At 41.4% G+C, this 22,866-nt stretch overlaps 2 long non-coding RNA genes across 2 annotated transcripts; one reads left to right on the top strand and one right to left on the bottom strand.

The window, feature by feature from the left end:
- Positions 1-328: 328 nt before the first annotated feature.
- Positions 329-12,485, top strand: LOC137064150 (uncharacterized). Its single transcript, XR_010901511.1, has 3 exons — positions 329-512; positions 12,254-12,337; positions 12,420-12,485. It is a non-coding gene; the product is annotated as an uncharacterized lncRNA (long non-coding RNA).
- A 9,083-nt stretch (positions 12,486-21,568) lies between these two features.
- On the bottom strand, positions 21,569-22,309 carry LOC137063885 (uncharacterized). The gene is made up of 2 exons (XR_010901451.1): positions 22,162-22,309; positions 21,569-21,912 (listed from the first exon to the last, which is right to left on the bottom strand). It is a non-coding gene; the product is annotated as an uncharacterized lncRNA (long non-coding RNA).
- Between the last annotated feature and the right edge of the window lie 557 nt (positions 22,310-22,866).

Here is a 22,866-nt window from a genome sequence, read left to right as displayed (position 1 = left end):
CAAAACGCCCCAGAATGGTACATATTTTAAAAGACTGACTAGGGCCCAGTGGTTTCCAATCCTGGTTCTTGGGACCCACCACTCTTATCTTATCTTATTTGACACACTTAGTTCAGTTGATGAAGCTCTTTTCTAACGAGCTGATGATCTGAATAAGGTGTGTTAAATAAGGGAGACATACAAAATGTGTAGAGTGGTGGGTCCCCAAGACCAGGATTGAAAACCACTAAACTATCCACACTGCTTAAAGTTTAAAAGTAATATTTAATATACCTTTTGCATTGTAATAGGGTCAAGAGTTTTTCATTTTTGATTGACAGTGCACATGAATGCAGTGTCGGTGGTGGATGCAGTGTCGATGATGGATGCAGTGTCAGTGGCCTCTGTGGATGCAGTGCCGATGATGGATGCAGTGTCAGTGGCCTCTGTGGATGCAGTGTCGATGATGGATGCAGTGTCAGTGGCCTCTGTGGATGCAATGTCGGTGATGGACAGTGGTGGAATGTAACAAAGTACAAATACTTCGTTACTTTACTTAAGTACATTTTTTACGTATCTGTACTTTACTTAAGTAGAATCATTAGTGCATACTTTTTACTTTTACTTCGTTACATTTTGCAGCAAATATTTTACTTTCTACTCCACTACATTTCTACAGCATTTCGTTACATTTTCGTTACATTTTCTGATCCGTTTCGGGGCTCGAGATTAAGGTCTGTTCGGATAATTAATGGATAATAATAGGCTAATGTATGAACTGACGGTTGCGCTGTTGACAATCGTGCAGCCTCTCGAGGAGAAATGGAAACAAGCCAACGCCGCTCATACAGGGAAACTCAGTAACATACTGCAGTAAATATTCAAAATGTGAAGGTTTTTATATTTGATAACGTATAATACAGTTAAAAAACATCACATGACACGACCAAGAGTGCTGTTTTCCTGAATACCATCACAACTGGTGACACTGATTTCATGACAGTTCCATAAACAATTAATTAAAATTAGTCACTTACATTTTAGATGCAATATAAACTGCTTTTGTTCTATTACAGCAGCGAAAATATTTCCAAGATCAGATAATTTTTCCACATCAGAACCACAACGAATCTCACAGCAATAGTGTGGTAATGAATGATTCAGCGTTCGAATGAATCGGTTGAATCAAAGATTCAATGACCTGGTCGTAAACGACTGCCTCATTAATGAACGAATCAGCCGTTTGAACGAACCGACTCAATGACTCACTCGTTAAGACCTGCTGCCACCTACTGGTAGTTTAGTTTCATGTTTAAACATTCTTTCCAACGTTTCTTATTGTATTAAAAATATACAGGCCTAGTTAAAACAATCTTGTTAGGGGTTAACAGCTTATGACCCAGGACCAGTAGTGAAGAAATGAAGACAGAGTCAGGATTCCAATTAAATAAAAGAAAAATTTACTTAAGAATAGTTTGCAGTATCAAAAGCAGAAGCCAGCTTCAAGTCTAACAAGGAGTTCGTAGGCCGCGCTCCCTCTCTCACCGTCTCGTTGCCTCGCCCTATCGTACATACAATTGTCCCAACAGTTATACCATTTTCAAGGTCTTATCCATGTCATTACTGCGATGTGGATGGTTCTGATTGGCTCAGAGACAATGCACAGTCATGGTAAATTTCCACTCGAGTCAGTTAATCTGATGCACGTTTCTACTGACGTGTCACTTGTTGATGCTTTCACCCAGAATTAGGCCCGTAGTGACCTTCCAGATCTGGAGCAGGCGCCAGCTTGCCCAGAACAACAAGTCCACCCATCTCTTAGGGTGCCCATTGAACACCATTCTGATCTGTAACAGAATATTGCGCACATACACAGATACACAGTCTCTCCAAGGTTGGAGCTGATTAAGCTCCAGTTCTAACTAGTTCTTACCAAAACATACTGATAACATGTGCTTTCTTTCAGTGAGAGGGACACACAATAGTACAGGCAATATTCATCTTGAGTCTTTAGTGTTGCAGTAAAAGGAAATATAAAAGAAATAAAACATAATAAGTTAAATGAAAGACAATTCTATATTTCATATCTGGAAGCCGGGCTAAGTGAGCAAACGCTGTTACTGCACTCCTGACATGTTAGGGGTGTGTGATACCTCAAAAATCTAAACACACGACCTTGTTGCCAGTGTTTAGTGACACATCACACATCTCTAGGCCAGACCCTCAGTCACTCCTCAGAGACCAAATACACACTTTAGAAAACAAGAAACTAAAACAAAATCATAACTGGATAGAATCATTATAATAATATAGGTAATATAGGAAGATAAATATTAATTAAGGTTTTGATTATGAAGTTAATTAGGATATGAATATATACAGGTATATTGAAGCGGCAGTGGATTTCAGAATCCCCCCCTTCACTCCCTCCTAAAGGCCAATTTTGGGGTCCCAATGACCCCCTAAAGATGGTCTACCAATTTAGACCGCTTCATAATGTTCCATGCCCCCCATTATAAATACCAAGATATCTCATCTAAAAAGAGGGATTTTAAATACACTTCTTTTAAACACAGACCTTCTTCATCTTCAAAACAATAGTGGTCTGAAATAAAAATAAACAAAATAAATAGGCATCATAATCCATCCAAGTACATTCAGTCTCTGCATAAAACATCCTTCAGTTTACAGTCTACATACATGTACCATCTTAACACATCCCATTAATTTCTTTCTCAAACATGTTCATAACATCCATTTCAATCGCTTTCCCCTGATTTTACTCAAGAACCTTCTTGTTATCAATTATTTTCTTGTTATTTTCATAACTCCATTTTCTTTTCCACATAGATTTCCACATACTCAAACCTTTTTGTTACACTTGCTTTTTCCATCAAATCCAGTTTTCACTCATGATAGCCCACATCATTTTTAACTTAAATTAACATAACCATAAAATTGTTAATGTTGAAAACTTCATCAAAATGACATAATTATCCATTTGCATTACATTCAACCAGCTTGTTCACATCTTTATCTTGTGACATTGTGCTTAATCATACTCAATACCAATTATTTTTCAAAATAAATTTCCAAACCCATGTTATTTAGTAAACCATTCAAAATCTATTCATTAGGGTTTCCTTTAAAGTAACATTTTTCTTTCAATGTCTTGTCCATTAAAACTCTTTAGGCGTAAGCTCCAAATGACCAAAATCTTAACCCTGTTGATTTATGTCATCTGGCAGTGATACTTCTCATCAAATCCTCACTAGCCTTCCTTTGCCACTTACACCAAAATTGTTATAATTTTACCAAGAACTTACAAATTACCATAATCTCCCATATTACTTTATAAAGTATTCAAATTTGTACTGTCATCATCAATTTATTTAAATCTGTTTTAAAACAATCTGTATTTTGAAAATCATTCATTGTTCAATATTAACTTAATTTGATGTAAAGTGTTCATAAATTATGTCAGAAGTTTTATTTTCACAACATTAATCTTTAGGGCTATTTCTCTCTCGTTTTAACTTGTCAGGTTATTCTTTATCAAAATAGTAAGTCTGCTGATGCACCATGTGATCATTATTGTTTCAGTCTTATCTCTACTGCTCTACAGAAACCACAATATAATTTTACATTATCTCTCAATCCCAGTCACACAGAAAAACTTAGTCACATGCTCCTTTAACATTATTACTAGACATCTAATGTCCTGCATCCATTTAAGGGATGAAAAATAAAAATCAAACTTTTTTTTCTTTTAGAAGTGATCTTTTTGGTCGCCCTTCTGCCTTCAGAAATATGAGGGATTCTCTGGATAATTTAGATAGTGACTTCAGCCAATTTGTCACTTTGTCTCTGCCGTCAAGTTTCTAACATTTATGTTTACCATTTCTAATCAATTGACATTATTTCAATTTAAACCCTCAGGTAAATTTAGAGATGGGTGTTTAACCCATTAAGAAACGGCAATCTTTGACTTTATAATTCCACTTCAACTAATCCAGAGATGATTTCAAATCAGCATCATAAATGACAAAATTAGTCATAATTACCAGTAACAGACAGAGCTGGATACCAGTCCACTTAAAGCTCGTCCCATGTTCTGGATCATCTTTTCCAGAAATTTCCTTCAGAATTAGCAGTTTCTTTAAAAGTTGTCGTTTGCCTTAACCCATCTGTAATGATAAACACTCATTCCAGAGGTTAATGACCTCACACACACTATCAGGACAGAACAGTTTCACAAACCAACACATACAAAACATAAAGTGCAGTCATCAACAAGCATACGCACATTAAACATATAATTTTGAATTTCTCATTCTCAAAATTTGCTTTTAGTGTTTAACTAAAAAAATATTTAAACTCAGTTCTTACATGGTTTCTTAACCAATTTCAAATCATGTCTGTTCATTATTCCTTCATTTTTAGAGAAGTCAGCTGGGTTGTTTTGGTTCTGATATCATTGCTTTTGTTCTGTTTCAGCTTTAGCAGGACGATAACAGACAGAGCACCATTCCTCCTTCTCAAGCAGTCTCTCTCTCTCTTACACGGATAGTCTCTTTTATTAAATTCATTAACCTTTAACCTTCACAAAGTTTATCCTTAAAGAATAAATTTGTATCAGAAATTTAAATGTTTAACTTTCCAATTAGAGCTATATAATCATCTCAAAATAAGTTATGCTATGAATTTTTTTCTTCAAGTTACTTTATCAATCAATCAATCAACTTTATTTATATAGCGCTTTTACAATCACGATTGTGTCAAAGCAGCTTCACAGTGTCAAACAGGGTAATATTGCGACAAAATTAGATTTGGCTGTACAGCCGTACTGGAGAAAACAGTGATGTTATCAGCTTATTTTAATTTATCATATAGCGATGATAAATTAAATGATGATATAATTTGATAGCGATGATATTTAATTTATCATATAGCGATTTAATTTATCATATAGCGAACAGTGATGTTATCAACTTATTTTAATTTATCATATAGCGACAATGTTGGCAGATCAGTATTATAGTTTATAGAATTAAATAAGACCTAATTCATATATTTTATTTGTATAATAAGTTGAATAACTTTAATCATATTTTTAGTGTCCCCAACTGAGCAAGCCAAGCCAAAGGCGACAGTGGCAAGGAACCAAAACTCCATCGGGGCATGATGGAGAAAAATAAACCTTGGGAGAAACCAGACTCAGTCGGGGTGCCAGTTCTCCTCTGGCCTATTAACACACCGTGTAAGATTATTATTCTGGCAACTTTACAGGTCGGAAATCATATTAGATCGGATTATTCAAAATTTTCAGGGTATCACGGAAGAGACAGATTTATTTAGGATGGGGCGTCAATTACACAAGAGTATGAATACATGAAAGATCGGAATTATTGCGCCGAAGACGGGTTTTGAGCATGTCGTGCCAGTGAGGCAAATTCGGAGGAGACACCATTTGACACGGCTCAGCAGACACTCCAGGATGCGTTGGTCATGTCCAGGCAGGTCCACCATCCGATCCGGACAGGGCCCAGATCCGGGATAAACCTCGGGATAAACAGAGAGACTAACATTAGCGTAGATGTCACTCTTTTTATGATGTAACGAGTACATCAGGTGTTATGGGAAGTGTTCCCGGTTCCGGCTGACCTAGTTAATGCAGCCTAACAATCAGTCAATTGAATTGAATAATGAAAGTTAAAAATGTTCTATGTGTATGCCATAGTAAAGAGATGTGTTTTTAGTCTAGATTTAAACTGACAGAGTGTGTCTGCTTCCCGAACAATGCTAGGAAGACTATTCCACAATTTAGGAGCTAAATAGGAAAATGATCGACCGCCTGCAGTTGATTTAGATATTCTAGGTATTATCAACTGGCCAGAGTTTTGAGACCGCAATCGACGTGATGGGGTATAATGCGTTAAGAGCTCGCTTAAGTACCGGGGAGCTAAACTATTTAGTGCTTTGTAAGTAATAAGCAAGATTTTAAAATGTATGCGATGTTTAATAGGGAGCCAGTGCAGTGTTGACAGAACTGGACTAATATGATCATACTTCCTGGTTCTAGTAAGAACTCTAGCTGCTGCATTTTGGACTAGCTGGAGTTTGTTTATTAAGCGAGCAGGGCAACCACCCAGTAGAGCATTACAATAATCTAGCCTTGAGCTCATGAACGCATGTACTAACTGTTCAGCATTTTGCATTGAAAGCATGTGCCGTAATTTAGATATATTTTTAAGATGATAGAATGCGGTTTTACACTTTAGTCAAATACCTTTTGTTATCCAGACCTCCTCTTTAAACTTCAACAGCTGTTCTTATCTTTAGACACCACCATGCCTTCAAATTCTCCTCTGCAATATTTACTAACCTGCAGGATTAAACTCATGATATTGAAATATTAGTTCAATATCACAGTTTTACTGATTCAGTTAATGCATTTTTGTTCTGGTCTCCACAAAAGTTGATGACAATCACCTCATGGTCTCAGCTGGCTCTTGAATGACCTTTACCATCATAACTTTCACTCAGGGTCTTCCCTGGCATTCACAAACAGTGCGGTACTTGTGTGAGCGGTATGGAGGAGCCATTATTAGGGCAGGCCATGCTGTGTCCTGTCTGGACTCTCGGCCCCTACAACCACAGCGTCCCCCCTTACTGATGCTGCTGGCCTCACAGACATCGGTTCAACTCTCATACACACCTCACATAAAACACCTCCCTTCTTGGAAGTGCCCAATGGCGGTGACCCCCATGTCTTAGGTCGTCCCCCGCTGGCCAAAAGAGGATCTTACCCGTCTTCGGCGAATCACCCTCATTCACATTGGTCATCGCTTGAGATCTTTGACCCAAAAAATGGATCAGATGTTTTTCTGGAGCCTTGGGGAAAGTGCATTCTAGAGTCACCAGAGCCATTTAGTCTGCTTACTATAGGTAAAACATGGAGACAGGTTAATCGTAACACTACTTAATCACTGATATCAATTACATCTTCCAAACCGCAACATAATGCGTAGATTATACTCAGTGAATTTAGCCATAACCACTGTCCACTCAATTTAATGTCCTGCATGTTGACTCTGACCTGATCCATTGGTCCTGTGCATGGTGGCGGCTAAGATTAGACAAAGATGTCACTGGTCATGGAATAATTTAAAAAAAAAAATTCAGTTCATTAAAATTCTGTATTTGAAAACATTTGATACTTTTATTATTGCCCTCCTAATGGCACTTTCACTCTTTTTAACAAATCACTGTCTCTATGATTTTCAACTGATGCACTGTGCTTTTACTATAAATCTCTTATCACCTAAGACACAGCTCAGATAACAGCATTGAGCTGGTTTTAAATGAGAGAGAGACTCTGAGTTATTCAGGATGGTTCACTGTGTTTTCATAAACTTTATACTACTCACACTAGCTCAGCATAAGGTCTGGCTAGAAATTAAAATTGTTTTCAAATAAGACATCAAACAATTCCTTTTAAAACTCTATCCTTAGACAGAGATCCCATTTTCAATTAATTAATTTTATATTTGTCTTTTTCCCATACAATTAATTTAGAAACTTTATGTTTCTCAGATTAGGTCTCTGTTACTGTAGCAAGTTTGGCCATAGCACCAGAAATGGTGGGGGCCAGATTCAGATAAGCGAATGGTTTTATTACAGCTCTGCACCAGCTTATCTTTTGAAACCAAAACCTCAGCATCTAGGGTTTTTAACATATTAACACCAATTTATCTTATAAAAACTGTTTTTACCAACATTGAGGCAAATTAACATTATTAGAATTTTTCAAGAGTTAGAGTAACAGGAACCACCTTTTTCATAAATTTGTCTTTTAAACTTCTGTTACTATTTATACATTTTCTTGCCTCACGTTTTTCAGTCAATGTCTTTAATTTTACCTCAAAATTGTAATTAATTTTCATAGATCTTTCCTTCAAAAATAATTACTTAAGACGTTAAAATCATCAACATTATTATTTCATTATTTTGTTAGACAGAGTGGAAGTCTACTTCTCTTTGTTTCTTTACTTTTCATTTGATTTCGTTTACAATATTTGCGAATATGGCCAAGTTTTCCACACTTGTGGCATTTGAAAAGCTTCTCGTAGCAGTCATGAGCCATATGCCCTTTCTTACCACACTGGTAACATTTTATGTCAACTTGTGGATGGATTTCATCTTCAACCACAGCAGCCGACACTTTGCCTATACTTTGATCATTGTGGGCTTGTAAACGGCTCCAACATACAGCACACCATCGAAGCAGACATTCCCAGTTTGGAATGTCAACAGAGCCGCTGATGAGCAGGTCTCTGTAACAGGAGCAGGTCTCTGTTAGAGTAACAGGAACCACCTTTTTCATAAATTTGTCTTTTAAACTTCTGTTACTATTTATACATTTTCTTGCCTCACGTTTTTCAGTCAATGTCTTTAATTTTACCTCAAAATTGTAATTAATTTTCATAGATCTTTCCTTCAAAAATAATTACTTAAGACGTTAAAATCATCAACATTATTATTTCATTATTTTGTTAGACAGAGTGGAAGTCTACTTCTCTTTGTTTCTTTACTTTTCATTTGATTTCGTTTACAATATTTGCGAATATGGCCAAGTTTTCCACACTTGTGGCATTTGAAAAGCTTCTCGTAGCAGTCATGAGCCATATGCCCTTTCTTACCACACTGGTAACATTTTATGTCAACTTGTGGATGGATTTCATCTTCAACCACAGCAGCCGACACTTTGCCTATACTTTGATCATTGTGGGCTTGTAAACGGCTCCAACATACAGCACACCATCGAAGCAGACATTCCCAGTTTGGAATGTCAACAGAGCCGCTGATGAGCAGGTCTCTGTATTCTTTTGAAAGGCCACCTGTGACGGATTCAATCACAATGGCCGAATCATGATCTACATCATTATCATTGGCAGCACAGTAATTTTCATACATTGCACGGAAACGATCCACATACTCTAAGGGGTTTTCACCAGGTTTTTGTTTAACTTGCGTCACACTTGTCCAGGGAAATGATCCCCGACCCAGGATTTCTTTTACTTGTCTTTTATAGTCACCGTACACCATGCAATATTGTTGCCAAGTTACTGGGACCCTATGGCATATCTCAATGCCCTGAACTTCACGTAATTTGCTTGAGGGAACCAGACTTTCTACCAGAACTTGTATATCGAGTATCCCCAAATTTTGTTGTCTAGCAATTGCTTCTAATTTATCCCATATAATTTTGTTTGGGTTAAAAAGTTTAAAGGGTTCCAACCCTGCAAGCAAGCCATTTCTTTCAGAGGCTGAGAGTCTAATCCACTCCCCAAACTCATAAGCAGCCCCAATTTCTGTGTTTCTATTAGAATGTCTGACTGGGGCAGCTGAGATCATTCCCCTGGGGATGACCACGCTACTTTCCATGGGGGTCAGATCCCCAGGCTCAGCTTTTGCTTGCATGGTAGGAAGCACTGTAGAGTCTACATAAGGGGCAGGGGTGGGTGTGTCAATAACTTCCAACAATCTGCGCACCTCCGTATAAGGTCCCTCAGTTTGATTCTCAGTCTGTGTGTCAGTGCCTATCTCAGCAGCTTCTTGAACAGTCTGAGAAGAGCACACGAGAGGGGAGGGGGCAGATAAGACTGGCTGCTCACACATCTTGCCGTTTTTTACTTTTCCAAAAACAACCTCAAGCCCCTTACTCAGGCTACACAGATCACACCCTACATCAATTCCAGTGATTTCAGCTAATTTATCACTTTTGGCAATCAGACTGTACCATCCCTCAGTTACTTCTGGGATTTCTCTTTCAGGGGTTAAAGGTACCCCACCCATTTTACAAATCCATGAATAAGCACAAACAGCTAGAAATTTGAATTTTTCTGGTTCTTTGTTTGTTTGTAGCCAGTCAAGTTGTTCGGTAACTTTCCAATCAAAATTAAAACCCTGGCTGACCATTTTCTTAATAATTTCTGCACATTTCTTTGAAGTGAGAGCTTCAGAGCAGAGCTGCTTACAGCGTTTGCTCTCGTTCATCTCAATATCTTTATCAGGACTGATCAAGTTACTGATCATGCCACTCAATTTGTCAGCCATATTTTAGTCAAAGTTCATACTCACCGAAACAGCAAGAGATGGAGGCGACGATCTTTAACCAACACAGCTGTGGCTTCTGCATGATGAAACTGCAAAGGACACTTGTACGAAAACGTCACACATACTTGTCCGTGCCAATTTGGGTCACAATTTTTATTTTACTCAGGATCGTTCCAGATGCATCCCTGGCAAAACAACCCTGTATCTATTTTTATTTTGTTTAACTAATTACTTAATTTCTCACTACCTGATTCTCTAACTTCGGGGCGCCCCTGTCTGAATGGAAGAGTCAGAGAGCTTTGTTCGGAGACACACTAGTAGCAACTTTAAGCCTGGCTTACTAGTGACCTCATACCCTTCCATAGGTATGAGTAGGAGTTATTCTGACACCTTCTGCCAGTGATGGCTTCCAGTGTCCCTCCGACCCTTCAATGGGTGGAGTCCTCCGACCCCTAATGGAGTGGAGTTATCACCCACCGTCTGCCTCTGAAGGCTTTCGGCGTTACACCAGCCTGCCAAGGATCTGGTGTTCCACACTCACGTCTGAGTGTGTACGTATACTCACAGTCTCACTTCCCAATTCTCCAAACTCTTCCAACCAGACAGCCCTAACCAAAAATAATTCAAATCTGCCTACCTTGTTTTTAGCCAGGGATGTCACCTAAGGAATGATTGCCCGTGCATCCTCCACCAAAACTGTTAGGGGTTAACAGCTTATGACCCAGGACCAGTAGTGAAGAAATGAAGACAGAGTCAGGATTCCAATTAAATAAAAGAAAAATTTACTTAAGAATAGTTTGCAGTATCAAAAGCAGAAGCCAGCTTCAAGTCTAACAAGGAGTTCGTAGGCCGCGCTCCCTCTCTCACCGTCTCGTTGCCTCGCCCTATCGTACATACAATTGTCCCAACAGTTATACCATTTTCAAGGTCTTATCCATGTCATTACTGCGATGTGGATGGTTCTGATTGGCTCAGAGACAATGCACAGTCATGGTAAATTTCCACTCGAGTCAGTTAATCTGATGCACGTTTCTACTGACGTGTCACTTGTTGATGCTTTCACCCAGAATTAGGCCCGTAGTGACCTTCCAGATCTGGAGCAGGCGCCAGCTTGCCCAGAACAACAAGTCCACCCATCTCTTAGGGTGCCCATTGAACACCATTCTGATCTGTAACAGAATATTGCGCACATACACAGATACACAGTCTCTCCAAGGTTGGAGCTGATTAAGCTCCAGTTCTAACTAGTTCTTACCAAAACATACTGATAACATGTGCTTTCTTTCAGTGAGAGGGACACACAATAGTACAGGCAATATTCATCTTGAGTCTTTAGTGTTGCAGTAAAAGGAAATATAAAAGAAATAAAACATAATAAGTTAAATGAAAGACAATTCTATATTTCATATCTGGAAGCCGGGCTAAGTGAGCAAACGCTGTTACTGCACTCCTGAAATGTTAGGGGTGTGTGATACCTCAAAAATCTAAACACACGACCTTGTTGCCAGTGTTTAGTGACACATCACACATCTCTAGGCCAGACCCTCAGTCACTCCTCAGAGACCAAATACACACTTTAGAAAACAAGAAACTAAAACAAAATCATAACTGGATAGAATCATTATAATAATATAGGTAATATAGGAAGATAAATATTAATTAAGGTTTTGATTATGAAGTTAATTAGGATATGAATATATACAGGTATATTGAAGCTGCAGTGGATTTCAGAATCCCCCCCTTCAATCTCATAACATTATTTAATGCAGTTGTAATTTGTCAGTGTAAATTATTTAATTTAACAACCATATGGGCTAGCGTTATTCTAATTTAATTTATTGATCAAATTTAAGAATATAAAAGGAAAGCTGAAGAATATCCTATATTTAAGATTAATCCTCATAAATATGAAGATTTAAATACATCAAAGCTGATGAAAATGTTCTTCTGAATATTGATATTTAACTCTGCAGATCGCCCTGATATTGTGAGTCAGAATGTAAACTGGGCAACAGATGATACGCACAATTAGCCGACATTAACCCAAAACTAACTTAATTAAAACGCCACAGCCCATACTGTTTTCTTCTTTTTAATTATTAGAATATAGACATTAAGAAAATTGAGAATTTTTTGTTTTGATGTCTTTCTACAGCGAAAAGATGTTTTCATAGTAGATCTCCATATCCCTCCAACGTGGCTCCATCCTTTATGCTGTGACCCTTTGTGTAGTCTTCCAGTAAGTGTTTTAATTCTGTAAGATAAATCATTCTCATACAAAAATATTTAAAATTAAAATTTCACCTTATCTTTTACATAAGGTTGACTCACAGAAAAAAGATGTCCTGATTTTCCCACTCTGGACCCCAGGACATTTTCTTCTGTGTAAGTGATGGATATTATTACATTTGCAAACATTTATTGTTGGTGTCAAACTAGTTTGCAAGTTGATAAAAAGCAGATCCTTGTTGTTTTGGTCTGTATTACTCTTTAATGTAGATGTAATATAATTATGCTGATAAAGAATTTTAAACTCATTGCTTGGGCTGCACTCTGTAGGTTATGAGGCCACAAAAGAGATAAATTGTCTTTCTAGACTCCCAATATTCGATGCAGGCACAAGGCTTCGGACATGAGCCTTATCGAAACATCCTAAGGTTATTCAAAGAAGATATCTCTTGGCAGCCATGTTCCCCTGGCTTGTCAACGCTTTTAAAACCCTTATTAAGTGGTCATGTTCCCCTGACTCACACTGTTCTTTAGAAATGCTAAAGTTAGATGTTTGGCAGCCATGTTCCCCTGGCTTTTCAATATATAAATAATTGCTATTTTTGCACCATGATCTCTTGCTGTAAGCAAGGTGCCCATATATCTGGTATATATATTTTCAATTCTAGAACAATTCTAAAAAGTGTTCAAAATGATTTGGTTGCATGCAATATTTCAATTTTTTTAAATTATTGATACTGTTGATTTGCAACTTTATCAGGGCTGTGGCACACCACCTGATTCCTGGACCATGGACAGAGTATTCTGGTCTGGATCTAAAGGTATACAACAGTCTTTTGCAGAAAATGTTTAAGCAATTTTAACCATTTTCACTAAACATGTAATTTCACAATACAAAACAGGGACTTCCTAAACAAGAATATGGCATCGACTGTGGGATTTTTATGATCATGGTAAGAGACGAGTTTTGGTAAAACTGTCAGATTAAATATCTGTTTAACTGAGAGGAATGATTATTTTACTGTATTCACAGTATTCCTGGTATGTTGCAATGGAGGCACAGTTTGATTTCACAATTGTAAGTGCAACTTAAATAACAAATACATACCTACAATAGTATATCTGTATAGGTGTTTATTAATAAACTTAACATTTATGTATTTATGTAAATATGCTAATTTATTAACCGCATGTAAATATCCGATTCTTAATTGTGGGACTTTTAATTTGTGTGGGATTTTTAATTTGACCTCTTTTTTTAGGATGACGTGCCTTATTTGAGGCGGTGGTGGTGTAAGCTTCTAATTGAGAACCTTCAGATTGAAGGGTATGGATTTGTTGGGAAAAGAACATTTATCACAGTATTTCTGGCAAAGCATGTCACGACTACTTATATATATATTTTTTTTATTTTTAGGCAAGGCCGAAGATTTGCACATTTCACACAGGAAGGTTTACTGATGAGCAGTGGATATCTTGCCCCGATCTTCCGTGTCCCACGGAAGAGAAAGCATGTGGAGGTTACCATGGTATGAATAATTTCATTTGAGTGATATGCTGTACAGTTTTATGCACTACGCAGAGCTCTTTAGCTCTGCTCCTGGAGACTGACTTTACTGCACATTGAAGCTCCAACCTAGGGCTTAATGATATTGGAAAAGTATTGCATTATTATTATTATTATATTAATAACATTTGTCTCTGATAATATATATTGCAATATAAAAACAATTTCACCAGATGAAAAGCTCTGTTCAAAAAGAATTAAAGGATTAGCTCACAGCAAAATGTCGATTAAAAAGTTCAAAAGAAGAAAAGCGAAAAAAAAAGAGTGTACACAGTGTTGTGGCAAAATGCAAATCTTGGTATAGCCATATGTTTACCTTCCCATGGTGTGAGATATGCAGTACATGACATATGTGTACTATGAGCAGTGGTGGGCCGTCAGGGCCAGCAGGGCCTTCTCTGCTGGCCCTGTCAAAATCATATTTTATATATATATATATATATATATATATATATATATATATATATATATATATATATATATATATATATATAATATGAGTTACGATTATATTTCCAGAAAGAATGTATGTATTTTTGGTGTATTTTCCATATGTCATCATCTAAACGCATCACAGCTCCGAGGACCAGCACTAGTAGAATAGCTTGCCTTCCATTGAAGCTGCTATTTTCCATTGGACCATAGATTTGACTGACGTGGGTCATTAGCCAATCAAAATTTCATGTGTAGTGATAGAACGGCCCAGAGGCCCAGCGATGTGTCAGTGTGCTACCCCCTGCTGATGTCATCAGCCTTCTGAACTTTTCGCGGGTTGTGAGAATTCTGTGTGAAATAAACTATGGCCGCCGCGGATGACAGGCTGCGTGCGAATGATCGATCCTGATGTCAAGCCGGTAATGTTAGCTAACAAGCAGTGTTTTTTCTGTTTCTTTGGATGTTCTGTTGGTCCGTATTTTTGTTTGTTTAAGAGTATTTGTGCCAGCTGATTTTGATTCTTTTCACCATTTGCCTAAACGGTGACACGTGAGTGCAGTATCATCAATAAATAGTCAAATTGCCTTTTTGTCTGGCGTGTACTTTTTGCTTGTCCCCTTCCCAACGAACACTATGAAAGCAAAGTTCGTAGTAGTATTGCGTACAGTGCATTATTGTATTTTGTATGTGTGTGTGTGTGTTATGACACACAGGAGAGGGTGAAATATGAGGACATTACCCATGGCCCCACTTTTCAAAATGCTTATAAATCATACAGGATGAGGTTTTTTTTAGAAAGTAAAAATGCAGAATGTTTCCTGTGATGGGTAGGTTTAGGGGCAGGGGCAGTGTAAGGGGATAGAAAATACGGTTTGTACGGTATAAAAACCATTGCACCTATGGAATGTCCCCATATGTCACAAAAACAAACGTGTGCGTGTGGGTGTGTGTGTGTGTGTTGTTATGGCGATGGCGTGGGGCTTGTTGATCGTGTGTGTGTGTGTGTGTGTGTGTGTGTGTTGTTATGGCGTGGGGCGTGGGGCGTGTTGATCGTTAGTGAAGGCCCTGACTGAAACCCCACGGTACGCTACTGACTATGAGCTATACATGGGCTACGTGGCATCCTGACTTAAACAACGGCCTGTATGGAAATGTACTGAGAGGGGAGGATGCTGCCAACAGTATAAGAGATTGTGACTTCTGTTATGACTTCAGTGTACGCTTGGTGTGGCCTTGTGGTTGCATCAACCGTGCCTCTTTCTTGCAAGAAACTTTTTATTAAATAAACCTTTATAATTATAATTGGCTAATGTTTGTCTCTTATTCAGTGAAGCGACAGAGTTAATTATTTTGCCATTACAATTTGGTGTCAGATAGTGGGATTCCTTGGATGTGCCGTCTGGACCCCGTGAGCGGACGGTGACTGATCATCCTGGACGTTAGAGTCACAGCCTTACCCCGACAGGATTGAGGGAGAAGGGCCGACTGCTCAGGGGGGTCCGGAGGGTCCGACCACTGGAATCAGAGAAAACGAACCCGAGGTGGCAACGGGACGTTTCTGGTAAGAGACAAACTTAAAATTCAGGGGAATTTTAATGTGTTTAAATGAGTTTAATTTGAGAACTTGGTTTAATTTGAGAATTTGGGTTAAAAGATTTGAGGAAACCTTAACGGTAAAAGAGAAAACCATAGTGAGAGCCTGACTCTGTGATCATCGTGACTAAGATATTCTGGGAAAACGTCTCGGGTTACTATTGTAACCCTTGTTCCCTGAGAGGGAACGAGACACTGCGTCGTCGAGTGACGACACTCTGGGAACGCCCCCAGCGTGACGGCTCTGAAGTATGAATGAAATCAGCCACCAATCCGATTGGTGCAACGTCATGACGTAACCGGCGACGGCGTACGCGGAAGCTATAAGAAGGTGCCGCCCCAAACAACAGACAGCCTTTGCGATGAAGCGAGCGCTCTACGTGTAGGTGTGGCGACGAGACGCAGTGTCTCGTTCCCGCCTCACAAATCTCAATAAGTGAGGCTCCCGAAAGGAGGGCCACCGAGGAGGCCAAGCCCCTCGTAGAGTGAGCCCTCACGGCCATGGGTGAAGGCATACTGCGCACCCGATAAGCCGTGGCTATAGCCTGCACGATCCAGTTACTAATAGTCTGTCTCACCGCAGGCAACCCTTTCTTAGGGGGGCCAAAGCACACCAGAAGCTGGTCCGATCAACAGAATTCAACAGAATTCTTGTTCTTATCCTCTGCTGACCAAAAATCAATACAGACCAGTTCCATGGCAGCGGAAGTTTTAATACTTTTCAAGGGGGCTCGTGCTGAGGGCTCTGGAGATTTTGCAAGTACACACCTCTCACAGCATCGCACATGCTCTCTTGTGTCCCTCTCCATACTGGGCCAGAAGAAGCGCTGTCTTGCCAGATGGAGCGTCCTCGCCTGTCCCTGATGTCCTGCCAAGTCATGAACTCCCCTCAAGGCCTCACCCCTCAAACTGGCTGGCAGTAGCAACTGGAATCTTTTCATCCTACTCACAGGGTCCTTCGTTTCTCGGTACAAGACCCCATTCCGGATGACTAGCCTCTCCCAATGTTTCAGTAATGCCAATGAACTGGGGCCCATATTGTGCTTTTCTCGTCTGGATGGGCGACGTCTGCGGACCACAAACGGTAGTACAGAAGATATTGTGGGATCCTGAAGCTGCTTATCTTCCAATTCGCGCAGAGTGAGTGAGGGCAAAGTACACTGGCCTGCGGGTTGCAGCTGTTGGACATGTTGGCCAAGACAAAGAGCCCTGTTCTCCACACCACTCCTCCAGGAGCTGTGAGCGGCTAGAGCAGCTTTGACTTCAGCTGCACTGTAGGAGCCTGTTGTGTAATGTGTTGGCTCGTGCTGTTGAACCGCTTGAAGGTGTTGGACGCCCAGTCTGAATGTCTGTTGCACCTCCTCAGCCTCCGCACCTTCAGCCTCTTGCACTAGTCTACCATATGGCTCTTGGATCAGACGCCTGCTAACTGAAGTGGTAAAGGGATCTCGACTGAGTGCGTCTGCTACAATATTTTTTGGGCCTGGGATGTATTTCAGGTCGAAGTTGTATGAAGACAGTTTAGCTACCCACCTCTGTTCATACGCATCAAGTTTGGGCTTGGTCATGATGTGGGTTAACGGGTTGTTGTCCGTCCACACAGTAAAGTCATGCCCTTTCAGCCAGTGACTGAACTTCTCAGAGACGCTCCACTTCAGTGCCATAAACTCAAGACGATGAGCGGGATATCTTTGCTGTGACTTGCTGAGGGTCTTACTGGCAAAAGCAATGGGGCGAGCCTTGTCCTCCCCTGCTGGCAATTGTGACAACACAGCACCAAGCCCGTCCAGGGATGCATCAACGGACAGGATGAATGGTCTTGAGAAATCAGGATGGGCCAATACAGCACAGTTAAGCAGATCTGTCTTGAGCTTCCGGAAAGCCTTTTCGCACTCAGGAGTCCAATCCGCTGCAGTCAGTTTCCTGTACATACCCGCACCTCCACCACTCCGACCAGTCCGGCCTCTCCTCTTCTGGCCTGCCGTCAAAGCAAACAGGGGCTTGGCAATGGCTGAGCAGCCAGGGATGAAAGACTGATAGAAGAACACCATGCCAAGAAATGACTTCAGCCTCTTTACAGAAGGGGTACGACCATCCTCCTCCATCAGAGCCTCCTTTGGCATCTTGCAGATGACATCAACTTTATTGGGATCCACCGCAACCCCACTTTGGTCAATGACGTGACCAAGGAACCTTACTGACCTCATCAGAAGGTGGCATTTCTTGGGGCTCAGCTTGAGGTTGTTGTCTCTGAGCTTACCGAAGACCACTTGGAGCCTGTTTAGTGCTTCCTCTTCAGTGGGCGCAAAGACAAGTAGGTCGTCTAGGTAGCAGAGCAGGCTGGTGAAGTTAAGGCTGCCGAAGATGCTCAGCATCATACGCATGAACGATGCTGGGCTGTTACAAAGCCCTTGTGGCATCCTGTTATACTCATACAACCCAACAGGTGTCGTGAAGGCTGTATACTTTTTGTGGTCTTCACACATCGGAACATTATAGAAGCCCGAAGTCAAATCCATTGTACTGAAGACAGCATTACCTCCCAGTGCTGCTAGACAGTCGGCCTGATGAGGCAGTGGGTGGGCATCTTTTAAAGTCCGTGCATTCAGCCACCTGAAGTCTGTGCAGATTCTGAGCCCACCATCTTTCTTCCACACCATGACGAGAGGGGATGCATATTCACTGATGGACTTGCGGATGATCCCCCTCTCCTCCATGTCTGAAAGCACGCGTCGTAGCTGTTGGTAATGTGCAGGAGGAACTCTCCTATATGGCATGCGAAATGGGCGATCGTCTGTCAGGCGAATGCTGTGCACAAACTCTCTCGCCTCGCCACAATCGAGTGAGTGTCTGGAGAAGATGTCTTCATACTCTTGAACCAGTTCGACAAGACGTTTCTTTGCCCAAAAGCTGGCCTCGCATGAATCAATGTCCAAATCGCTCAACCCCAGGTTGGACAGGCGTGCTTTGAGGTCAGCATCTGTGACAGCCGAAACTATAACACTCTCTGGCTTCAAGCCCTCCATCTCACACAGACCTTGCTGAACGTTGAAGTCCTCCACAGCAAGACACGGGAAAACATCAGCGATGATGGCATTACGTCTCAATGTGATTGGCTTCGGCGAAAGATTTGTCATCTTCAAGGGCACCCACCTGTCAGCCCACATTGCAGTGATGACACGACCCACAAGGACATCCCGTGGACCTGACCTGGAACCGCATGGTTCCACAATGACTGTGCTGCCTGGAGACATCGGCACCTTGCTGGACAGCCTACCCCACACTAGGTGTTCGTGCTGCGGTTCCAGTGTGACAGCATGAGACAGCTTCAAAGGGCCGATCTTGTCTGGGACATCCTCGCTCTTCCATCTTGTGGTGCAGGACAGCATATCAAGGAACTGGTCACAGTCTGACGGTACTTTCTTGCCTCCAGCTGATATAAGCCTCCAGTAGTTTTCATCGCTCTTCATGGTACGTGCGAGGTGTTTGAGGACGTTTGAACCGATGATGAGTTCATCATGCTGGCCTGGCACAAGCAAAACAAGAACAACGCACTTCACTCCATACACAGACAGCGTCAAGTCATAAACACCTCTGGGACGTGTCTGTTTTCCGCCACAACCCACAAGCACAATTCTCTCGGCTGATTCAGGCTCTTTAATAAGGACTCCTGCCACCTTGAGTAATGCTTCAGCCCCCTCACTCATCGTACAAGCCATGGATCCTGAGTCAATCATGCCCTTCAGCTCTACCTTGTCATCGACCACAACCTGAACGTAGAATAAATCACTGAAAGCTGGCACCTCTCCAGACCCTTGAACCACGACCTGAAGACCTTCTGGTACGGCCGAACAGGCATTAACGTAAAGTAACTCCAAGTCCTCGTCTCCAATGAGGGTTTCGTGTTGATCCCCCACACTGCCCCTCTCCAAGTGTGGGCTCCCTAGTTTCCCGCCGGCGGCCCTCGTCTGGCATCAGCCTGGCCCACCTGCTTCCGTCCATACTTGTCACAGTCCTTCTTCCAGTGACCAGGAGCAAAACACGCGAGACACAGGTTTTCTCTCCTGCAGTGTGCGAGCGTGGAATGTCTGACATCGTCACAGACTCTACAGCTCCTCCTCTGAAAGGTCATTGGACCATATGATGGCTCTTGTGCAGGGGCTTGGACGTTCTGACGCACCACCAAGTGATCTAGGAGATTGATCAGTGCATTCATGCTATTCACACCAACAGCTGCGGCAGTGGCTGGAGTGGCGTGACTGGACTGGGGAGCCTGAAAGCATGCTGGTGACTGTGCATGTTGTGGAACAGACTGTGCATGGGATGGTTGAGGCAAATGAACGGCTGGGGAATTGGGCACAAACTGCTCTGCTAAAGGTGAGAGCTGTGATGTTGGTGTCTGAACTGATGCGTTAACAAACATAGTGGCTTGAGGCAGAACGAACCCCTGAGAAGAAGGCAGCTGAAACTGGGGCTCTGTTGGCGCTGGTTGAGACAGCTCTGGCTCTCGTGACATAGCTGACTGGGTGTGCGTGACTATGTGTCTCAGTGGAGCATGCGAACTGGCCAGCGTGCGCATCCTGAGTTCCCTCTGGTAGGCGTCAATACGTTCCTGAACCTCGCTTGTGGTCCACTCCTCAGCCGCCTTGAAGCTAAGTCTGTTAGAGAGTATCGGGTCTGGGCAAAACTTGATGAACATCATGCATACCTCCCGTCCCGGATCTTCAACACTTCGTCTCTGTCTCTTTAAGCACTCGTCAGCGATATCAATGGCGTTATTTAACCTGATCCAGTAGTCCATCACCCCTTCGTCTCGTAATGGCCTGGTGTTGTAAAAGTCAGCCATTGGCATGGATGAGTAGGTCAACTCACTAAAGTGTTGTTTCAGTATGTCATAGACAAAGTTGGGAGTCGGGTCAGCAGAGTTATGTCGTAGAGTAACCCGCACTACATCTCTAGCCTTTCCCCTTTAGCTAATATCTCCTGTGGCTGCTGGTGTACTGGAACATTACTCTTACGAAAATATGCCCCTACCATTTCCACCCACTCCCGCACAGAGCACTTATCACTGCTATCACCCCTATAAATAGGCGGCTCCTTAGCATCAGATTGCATTACTAGCTTAACACCGGACAAATTAAACTCTGTCGGTTGCGGTTCCGGCTGTGAACCCCCCCTTTTTACAGATGTGTCGTGTGCTGTTACATCGCTATTACGTTGCAGCTGGTCTGCGATAGACTGGCCAATTTGGCTGGCTAACTCTGTAATGAGGGCTCTTACATCATCACTAGAGGCTGACGTGGTACGCTGCTCACTTGGGGAAAGACTGCGGGGAAACTGGACACGACTGGAACACGCCATGGGCGTTCTCAACCCTCCCACATCAGGCGACTGAACCTCATCCTTGAATAACCTCCCCCGCCCAAACCCCACAGTATCATACACATCCTGATCAAAAACCCCCGTACCCACTGGTGTATTCACTGAGTCCATTGTGCAATACTTGGGTGAAACAATGCAGTCCCCACGGCGATCGAAGTGGCGTCGATACTCGAAGAATCCAAAAGGTCACGGCACCAATGTAACCCGTCTTGTCTTTCTGCGTTGTGTTCTGGGTTTTTCTCAAGTAGACACCGAGGCACGGGCTGTCACAATGCTGTTTATTATCTGCGGTCATAAACAATATGGCAATGAGTGTTGCGTGACATCAGGTTAGCATCTCAGTCAAATCCAGCATTGCTCTGACTGAATTCACATTAACCACATTTAACCTCTTTTCATACAGAAAAGCTACATACATTTGTAATCAAAACAAATACAAAGAAAATATCACAGATATTCCCAATAGAAAAACACATTGTAAAATTCCATTACATAAACTACACATATATTCATTAAGTCATCTCAAACAAATATGCACAAACACAAAAAAACATACCTGCGGTCATAAACAATATGGCAATGAGTGTTGCGTGACATCAGGTTAGCATCTAAAAAGATAGCATCACGTCAATACAATGTTAATGGCCTGCAGAACAGCTAGCTCACCATGTGCTGCAGCAACTACCGAACTGCATTTAACATATAAAAACACAATATCGCGGCTCGTAGTTTATTAAGACTACTGCAAAATTCACTCATCATCACAGACATTCTTACACAGTGATATGTCAACATATAAGTGATAATAACAACTTATATATCCGTTTTATTATCGGAGAAACCTGACGTGAACTCACCTCAGTCAAATCCAGCATTGCTCTGACTGAGGTAAGCCTTGCGCAATCTGATGACGTCACTCGCACACACTGCACTAACCCGACGCGCAAGCAGAATGAACCCACAACAAAACTGCCAGTAATACAAAAAGAAATATTTTTGGGTGGAATTCATAAGTATACAAATAAACCTGCTACACATGTGTTGTGAACTTTTGCAGCGCGTTTTTGTATTTGCATGTGTTGTGAGGATTTGCAGCGCGTTTTTGTATTTGCATGTGTTGTGAGGATTTGCAGCGCGTTTTTGTATTTGTATGTGTTGTGAACTTTTGCAGCGCGTTTTTGTATTTGCATGTGTTGTGAGGATTTGCAGCGCGTTTTTGTATTTGTATGTGTTGTGAACTTTTGCAGCGCGTTTTTGTATTTGCATGTGTTGTGAGGATTTGCAGCGCGTTTTTGTATTTGCATGTGTTGTGAGGATTTGCAGCGCGCGTGTTGTCAAACTGATGAAGATGTTTTCTTTATTTGCTGTTGCTTTCTTCATTTGCAGCGTGTTGAGCTGTCTCGGCCACCGTCCCGGACCGCATTGCATACGCTTTACTGATTACGCCACTGAGGATATTGAACTACTAGGATGGATGGATTTCATCCATCTGTTTCCTGCTTGAAAACAAACTGTGATACCGACTACGGTAAGACAGTAGTAATGATGTTGTAAGATAAATT

The sequence above is a fragment of the Pseudorasbora parva genome, chromosome 24 (genome assembly GCF_024679245.1).
Source record: "Pseudorasbora parva isolate DD20220531a chromosome 24, ASM2467924v1, whole genome shotgun sequence".
Classification (NCBI taxonomy): Eukaryota; Metazoa; Chordata; class Actinopteri; order Cypriniformes; family Gobionidae; genus Pseudorasbora; species Pseudorasbora parva.
The sequence above is the reverse complement of the archived record's forward strand: the minus strand, read 5'-3'. Positions and strand labels throughout refer to the sequence as shown.